We start from the raw sequence: 9,632 nt of genomic DNA on the forward strand, positions 1-9,632 counted from the left end.
CTCCCTTTGGCCTCTTCTGGGGCCGGACCAAGGCCAGTTCTCTGCAGCTGAGTGTCTAATGCTAACCCTGGGCTTAGTCTTAACTTTTACACTAACCCTAACCCTAAACCTAAACCTAATCCTAGCCCTAGCCCTATCCATAACCCTAGACCTAAACTTAACAATATCCCTAGACTTAACCATAAATATTGCCCTAACCCTACACCTAGCCCTAACCCTAGCCCTAACCCTAACCCTAATGCTAAAGCTACCCTAACCCTAACACTAACCCTAAACCTAAGGCTAGCCCTAGCAGTAATTCTAGCCCTAGACCTAACCATAACCCAAACCCTAGCCCTAACTGTAACCATAACCTTAATTCTAGGCCTAAACCTAGCACTAACAGTAGCCTTAAACCTAAACCTAAACCTAACCCTGACCCTGTCTCCGTCCCTAACACTAACCCTAGCTCTAAATCTGACCCTAACCCTAATCCTAAATCCAACACTAGATCGAGCACTAACTCTAAAACTAGCCTTAACCATAACCCTTGCCCTAAATTTAGCCCTAGCCCTAATCCTAACACTAACCCTAGCCCTAATCCTAGCCTGGACACTAGACCTAGCCCCAAATTTCTAGCCCTAACTCTCGCCCTAGCCCTAACTCTAACTCTAACCTTAAAGCTAAACATTAAATTAAATCTAAAGTTATCCCCAACCCTGACCTTAATCCCAACACTGACCGTAACCCTGACCCTAACCCTGACCCTAACCCTAACCCTAAACCTGATCATGACCCTAATCCTAAACCTAACCATAACTCTAACCCTAACCCTAACCCCGATCCTAACCCTGACTCTAACCATAATTCTCACCCTAATTCTAAACCTAGAAGTAATTCTAGACCTGGACCTATCCTTTTTTTTTTTTTTTTTTTTTTTGTGATAATAGACATTCTTTATTCAGAGGCAGTAATGTCCCTTAGCCTGCTCCATTTAGCCCCAGTCATTTCCACAAGCCTTTTATTTGCAGATCAGGAAAGAAGGCATAGTGCCAACAGGTTACATAAGTGGGTGTATGCTCATAAGAAAATGTTTATGATCTTGAGCACACACTGAATTAAGTTGTTCATGACCTTGGCTACATAAAACAGCCTGTCCCAAGCCTCCATGAGGGAGTCTAACTGTAGCCATTTTGACCTGTCCTACACTTGGCCACTTAGCACAATCCTGTCTCGAAATAAAAATTTTAAAAAGGCTGGGGATGTAGCTCAGTGGTAGAGTATCCCGAGTTCAATCCCCAGGACCATGGGTGATGACAAATGTATCCGTAATCAGAACTTACCCTCTACCTTCTGCACCCCTTGCTGTCATTCTTATTTGATGCCATAAATGTCCCTCTCTTCAGGCCACAAGAAAACCTTTTATTGTTAGAAGCTACACCACATATTCTTATTTGGGCTTTTTAATTCTTACTTTACATTTAACTAACCATATTTTTCTCTTCATCTGGGCAAACTTTGCTTTGTGGACATTGTATTTTTAAAATTACAACATAAACGCGTGTGTGATAAACTAAAAAAATACAATTATAATCTTCCACCTTTATTAACCATTTGATTTATACCTTTCTAACCCCTTTTCTGTGAATTAACTGTTATGATTTTTTTACATACTGTTTACATCTCCTTTTCACTCAATAATCAATAGCTAATAGTTTCCCATAGCAATAACATTCTACTGAAGTATGTTAGTAATGCAACCATTAGCATAATGTATAATGTGACCTAATTTAACAAACTATGGCTGGACCTATCCTTAACTAAAACCTTAGCCCTAACTTTAACCATAACCCTAGTTCTAGGCCTAAACCTAGCTCTAAGAGCAGCCCTAACTTGAACCATAACCCTGCCCTAACCCTAACCCTAACCCTAAACCAAGCCCTAACCCTAGTCCTAGCCCTAACCCTAGCTCTAACCCTAACCCTAACCTAATCCTAACCCTCACCCAAAGTCTTACCCTAACCCTAACCCTAACACTAGATTTTAACCTAATCCTAACCCTAACACTTACACTAAACCTAGCCCTAGCCCTAAACATTACCCTAAGCCTAGACCTTGCTCTAAACCTAGCCCTAACCCTAGGCATAATCCTAGCCCTAGCCCTAAACCTAGATCTAACCCTAACTCTAACTCTAAACCTAATACTAAGAATAAACGTAACATTAACCCTAACCATAGCCCTAAACCTAGCCATAACACTAACCCTGACCCTAAACCTAAACCTAACCATAACACTAACCCTAACCTTAGCGCTGACCCTAAGCCTAAACCTAACCCTAAATTTTACCCTAACCTTAACACTGGACTTAGTCTTAACTTCTACACTAAACCTAACCCTAAACCTAAACCTAAACCTAACCATAGCCCTAGCCCTAGCCCTAGCCCTAGACCTAAACTTAACAATAGCGCTAGACTTCACCCTAAATATTGCCCTAATCCTAAACCTAGCCCAACACTAGTCCCATCCCTAATCCTAAGCCTCACACTAAAAGGAACCATAGCCCTAACCCTAGCCCCTAGCACTAACTTTAGCCCTATTTGTAGCCCTATTCGTAGCCCTACTGCTAATGCTAGCCCTAACACTAACCCTAACCTTAACCATAACCCTAACCCTGACCTGACCCTAACCCTAACCCTAAACATAACCCTAACCCTAATGCTAACCCTGACCCTAACCCTTACCCCACCATAATGCTCACCCTAACCTTACACCTTTCCCTAAATTTTGCCCTAACACTAAATCTAACATTTTACCCTAATCCTATCCTAAAACTATCTCTGGCCCTAGTCCTAGTCCTAGCATTAACCTTAGCCATAGTCCTAATCCTAACCCTACCCTAGCCGAAGCTATAGCTTTAACCCTAATCCTAAAATTAGCCCTAACTCTTGCTCTAACCCTAACCCTAAACCCAACACCAGCTCTTAATGTAAACGAAAACCTAAAACTAAAGCTAGCCCCAACGCTAACCGTAATCCCAACCCTGACCTTAACCCTGAACCTAACCCTAGGATTGATTCTAGACCTAAGTGAAACCCTAACCCTAGCCCTGACCCTGACTCTGACCCTGACACTAAACCAAGCACTAAACCTGACCCTAACGCTAAATCTAACCTAACACTAGACCTAGCCCTAACCCTAACATAAAACTAGTCCTAACTGTAACCCTAGCCTTAACCCTAGCACTAACCCTAACAGTAACCCTACCCTAATTTTACCCTAGCCCTGGCCCCAAACCTAACTCTAGGAATAACCCAAGCTCTAGATGTAACTCTAAACCTAGCCCTTAAACTAAACATAATGCTATCCCTAACTATGACCCTAATCCTGACACTCACCCTAACCCTGACCCTAACCCTGACCCTAACCCTAACCCTAACCTGACTCTAAATCTTACTCTGACCATGAACCTAACACCAACCCTGACCCTAACCCTGACCCTTACCATAACCGAACCCTACCCTAACCCTAATGCTAAAGCTAACCCTAACCCTAACATTAACCTTAACCCTAACCTTAACCCTAACAGTAATTCTACCCCTACACCTAACCCTAACCCAAACCCTAGCCCTAACTTTAAACATAATCTTAGTTCTAGGCCTAAACCTAGCTCTAACATTAACCCTAACCCTAACCACAAACCTAACCCTGACCCTGTCTCTGAAGCTAACACTAACCTTAGCTCTAAACCTGACCCTAACACTAAACCTAAACCTAACACTAGACTGAGCGCTAACCCTAAATCTAAAACTAGCCCTAACCATAACCATCAAACTAACATCAGCCCTAGCCCTAATTCTAGCCCTAACCCTAACACTAACCCTTGCCCTAATACTAGAGCTAACCCTAGCCCTAGCCCCAAACCTAATTCTAGCCATAACTCTAGCCCTGGCTCTAACTCTAACCCTAGCCCTAAACATAAACCTTAAACTAAACCTAACCCTATTGCCAACACTAACCGTAATCCCAACCCTGACCTTAACCCTGAACCTAACTCTAGCCCTAAACCTGACCCTAACCCTAAACAATCAGTCAAACTGATTTTTGTTTCTATCTATTGTTAACAGCCGAATTTCCATGGGAATCCTGGGGGAATTTGAGAGCAGCTTCTCAGTTCTGCTAGTGCCATTTGTTCTAGGATGGGTCCAGGTCTTGCTTGACCATGGCTTCCCCTGGAAGCATCAGGGATGTCTCCCTTCTCTGATGACCCTCCTATTCATAGCAAATGCACTGATTAGCTTTCTGTTCTCCATTAATCTCCCTGATCGGGAGGTTATGTGGCCCAAAGTTACAAAGCTCTTTAGAGAAGTCCCCTGTTCCCTGGTTTCAGACTGACTCAGAGGGCAAGAGCCAAATTGGTTTTCTTGGCCCTTTTAATTTAACTTTGATTTTAATTCTTAATCTTAAACATCCAGCAAATCAATTTCACCAGAGTACTGGGCTTTAATGTCTATCTCTCTATCCTGTAGGTGATAATTTATTATCTTAAATTAACCCAGGTTGTGTGTTCTTAAGGCAGTACCTCTGCAAAACATTAACAAGCAATCTTTAGACCATTTATAAGAAAACTATAAAATAAAATTAACAAGAGTAAAATCATTTTTAGTTCGGTAATAGCTACTTGAACTTTGGCAGAGTTATACATCATATCCCCTGTTTGAGATCCTAGTAATCTTGACAAAAACCAACTTTTGGACACAACCTTAAATGTACTGAAATCTGGCCTACTTTTTCATAGTCATTTTCACATTTAGTGAGATGGGACAGAGAGCCTTATCTCAGGTAAGGCGGGGCTCTTCATAAATCTTAAGTAAAGTGCCCTACTTCTGAAGCTGATCTTTGCTTTTTAAACATACATAAATTGTTGCTCAAGTTCACATGAATATCAGCTAACACATTATGATACACATCTAAAAAATGAATTAAAGAAAGGCTGAAAGCTTTTAACCTTTTGTAGGAAAATAGCAACGTACTTTTGTGTTTTACAATATTAACCTGTACACAGATTAGGCTCTCTTTAACTTAAAAATACATTTAAATTGTACCTCAGTGTAAAAAGTAAACATAAAACTTTACATATCTTATTGATAACAGGTCCAGTTATAGAACATGAAATGATATAAATAAATCTCCAATATGTCTTTTCTTTTAAGCCTAAAATTACCATACAACTTTAGAACACCAGTTTGATATAATACTCTTTTAAAGCTTTGACCTCACAGACTTGTACACCTGGAAGATATGAACATATTAATAGCACCACAATTACAATGATGTTTTTATATTAACCAAGTTTAGCTTTTAAAGAAATAACACAGTACAATTCTCTAAAATAACAGTTCTTGTTTAACCAACCCCCTTTAAGATTACTTGCTCTAGAAACAAGAAACAAAACTTAACAAACACAATATTATGGGTAAACTAATGTTTTTAAAAATCTTTGTCCTTTTAACATATGACTGATTGTAAAAACAAACTTACACAGACCTTCTCTATCACTTACTTAAACTCTCTTATTTACTTAAAGACTTTCTTATCCAGGAACATTTTTCTCTTCTATTAAATATGATTTCCATACCTAGAATCTTTTAATTTCTCCTTCCCATCTGTTAACCTCCTTTTCTGTTCACATTTTGAAACAGTCCTTGTAAATTTCTGAATTTAGGCAGATTATTTCATTTTAATAAAAAGAAATACTTGATTTTACCTATAGTACTCTTAATTGGAACAGTTGAAACTTTTGAGCCTTTGTATATAGAAATCTTCTATAAACCCTTGTATATACAATCACATCTGTTTACCACATGAAAACACAATGTCTAAGTGTCAGTGATGACAAAATAACTTTAAACCTTTTTTCTTCATTTACCAACTTATGAAAACATCAATAATGTTACTCAATGTAATCCAAGGAGTTAAGAGTACTCAATGGTATATTTAATATTTAGCATTTTAACCTTGTAAGTCAATCAGATATCCAACAAAAGTACACATAAATGAGTAATCCCATGTCAAATCTACAGATTAATCAGATATCTAACAAAAGTACTCATAAATGAGTAATTCCATGTCAAATCTACTTTACTTATTTTACCAAAACATCAGACAAGTGTATTGAACAGTGTTAGCCATTTCTTCCTTGTTGAAGAAAAGTCCTAGAACCAAAGCATATCAGACATTTCATAGATATCAACATTTTATTAGTTTTTTAGCATCTAGAAAAACTTGTAAGCTTAATTTTAAAGACATCTTTATTTTCATCTGTTTACCCAATTTAAATTGAACCATTTAAATCATGTGAATCAAAGATATTTGGATCCATTTTTTTTAATTTCACAAGGCTCCTCATATATCTGCCAATTGTATATATGTGCATGATATATGGACATATGCACATACAGACATACAACACATAACACAAATGTGCACACATAACACAATAGTAAAGGCCTTGTAGCTTTTCGCAGGTGAAATCTCCATTGCAATGCTTAAAAACTCCGCAGTTGATCAAAAATAGAACTGATCAGAAAAACATTAACCTAGGTCTGTAGGATCAAAATCATGAGCTCAAAAAAATGCAGAATCTAAGAAAAAGCATGAGTCCTAGAAAAAATGACTGGCCAGTAATTAGTAAATACCATACAATTTACTTTTTGGTTTAATCTAGTTTGAGTTCAGGTAAAAGACACCTTTACCCTTTTTTTCCCCTTGGGCCTCAGATCAGTCTCCTACTGAGCTTGCAGGCTTCTTCCATTTGCATTTCAACTTAAGTCCTGGCTGAGGTCTGGAAGGAGCAGGGAAAACTTCTATTCTGAACAGAAATCTCATGCCTAAGGCATTTTAACCTTAAGTCATAATTTTCAGGTTTGGATGTTGAAAATTATGATACAAGTTTAAGATACAATTCACAAAATTTCATACCTCTACATCTTGTTTTGCCAAAGAAAAAATTTTTCCTACACTAGAAAAATTTGCTCACACAAAACTGAAAACAGGATCTTACTTAATAATATAAAAGCTACCATCAGAAGAAATCCCTTCAGGATCATTAAGCCATTTCCTTTGTTCTGAAGTTCCTATAGTAGTATTAAGTTCCAAAAGAGAACCACACACTACCATCTATATCCAAAATTAAGCTTTAAAAATTCCCAAGACTGTTGCTATTCAATGTTATTTCAATAAGCCAGACCAACATCTCAATTCAACACTTTCCTTTCCTGAATCCTACACACTGAGAGGAACAGATACCACACCATGATTTACTATCCTTGCCTAAATTAATGCACTGATACACCTAGTGAAATCTTCCCAGGTTACCTAATTAAAAAATTGGTGAAAAAATAAAACTAAATGATTGGGAGTTACTTGCCAACTTGGAAGTAGAGTTCTTTAGCTTTCCATCCTAAAGTATTTAAGTTCTCTGGCATGAATTATCTGAAATCAAACTAAACAATTACCTAAACCCAACTTTTAAGTGCAAGATTGTGCAATGTTTCAAAAACCCATTCAGATACCAGATGTTACAATAAAACATCATCTTTTAGAACCACATTCAGCCAATCATTCCAAAAATAATCTATAATATCAACACATTATTGCCCATGTCTTAAAGGGCCAGGAACATATAGACAGACAGACAGAAAGGAGTTCCAGACTATGGCTGACAGACAGAAACCTTTGAAACAGACAGACCAGATAAGAGAAAAATCTCCCCAGGTTTCCAACACCCATTTAATTGTGACTCATATACCAATGGCACCATAGATGTCCCCACAAGTTGACCAGTTGTTCTCACAGAGGGGCAACCAGAAGTGCAAAATCAAGTGTCTTGGTGTGGCGACTTAACTGCATTCAGTGTCCCCTTTTTTCTTTTTTTAAGTAGACAGAGGTGGAGTAATCCTTACAGTGCAGGGAAGGAAGGCGGGTGTTCCCCAACGCAAAAGGGGCTTCAGCAGCTGCTGGGAGTCCCTCAGTCCCTCCTCTTACTTATAGGATTAGCTCCTCTGGTTTTGTCTGACCCCTGGCACCAGGCACACTCCATATCCCCTAACTTTCCAGTAGTCAGCTCTCAAAAAGTTAATGCTCCACATGCAGTTGTTTGGAGTGCGATGCTTCCCAAGAAAGCAGAGCGGGGACTCCTCTATAGTCCCATCTGGGGTGCCAAAATTTGTAAAATTCGGTTCCTATCCTCAAAGCCAATTAATGCCAATTTAATAATGAGTTCAGGGTTTTAAGAAAAAAGAAAAAGGGAGATATCAAAGTTCTTAGATTCCCAGCAGGCATTTCCCTCTGCAGTGGGTGCACTCAAGCCAACTATGGGAAGAAAAGAAAACACAGCTTCTCTAATCTCGCTTAACAAAGGGGAGTAAATTTTATCAAAGTTCTTTAAAACACAGCTCAAAGGGGTGTAAGAGGTGAGAACAGAAAAGCTGGTGGTTCTATTGACTTTTGGTCCCTTTCAGGCAAGCAGGAGAAGCATCCCAGGGACATTTTCAGGCTAAAATTTAGCTAAAGTTACCTCCACACATCTAAGGCAGATCAGAACTTGGGACACTGCATCTGTCCAAAGTAAAACAATGCCATCACACTTAACAGAGACACAGACAAAAAGCCAAAACACAGATTCCCTTTTCAGATTGCAGGCAAAAATGGAAGTCTCCCTTAGATTTGGTCTGACAACCCCAGATTGGGGGGAGTATCCCTCTCAGATTGGGTCTTATGACCCCAGATCAATAAAAACAGAAGTGGGGTGCTGGCCTCAAGCCAACTGGGGCCTTACTCTCAGACAAACAGATTGGGGGAGTATCCCCCTCAAATTGGGGTCTGGGACATCTCCCAGGAGCCTCAGCTGGCAACCCTATGGAAAGGCCAGTTGCCAGCCCAGAATACAGAGTCTATGGGTCGGGCCATAGTCAGAACAAAGCAGACAACAGACACAGGAATAACAAACAAGATTCACTGGTGTTAGACTCTCTGCTTCGGGAGTTCTGGGGTCTGGGGAATCCTGGGCGAGCCCCCAGATGTTATGTCAGATTTGTGGGACTCCAGTAGACCTCTAGGAGCTGAATCCGATGCAAACACAGAAGAGTCTTTATTGCAAGCTCAAACCTGGACTCACAACCATTCCTGATGCAGTGGTCCTAGGGAGTGAGTTCCAGTCCTTTGTTCAATGAGATTTTATAGGTTTTGGGGGTACTCTATGCGTTACAACATCACACAGCAAATCATTCCATACCTTGGGAAAGTCAAACAGCAACTCTTAACATTGATTATCACACTCAATGGCGGGAAAAAGTTGGGTAGGGGTGATTGGTTAGTACAAGAGGGGGATTCGTTTGAACTGATTGGTTTAGGCCACATGGAGTGTACGTGCTAAACTACATGATTTCCCAACATGTTATTAACCACCATAAACTACTTGGGGTCATCTGGCATTCCAGGTATTTTCCCTGTCTCATGCTGATTGGAGGTTACTAGGGGCGTTGCTATGGGTCCTCACCTAGCCTGACTGAGTCAGGGACACCTGGTGCTGCAGACCTCTCCTGTTATTTACAGACAAACAACTCAGCAGGGTGGGTGTGTGCTTAGAAGTGCT

The sequence above is a fragment of the Marmota flaviventris genome, chromosome 1 (genome assembly GCF_047511675.1).
Source record: "Marmota flaviventris isolate mMarFla1 chromosome 1, mMarFla1.hap1, whole genome shotgun sequence".
Classification (NCBI taxonomy): domain Eukaryota; kingdom Metazoa; phylum Chordata; class Mammalia; order Rodentia; family Sciuridae; genus Marmota; species Marmota flaviventris.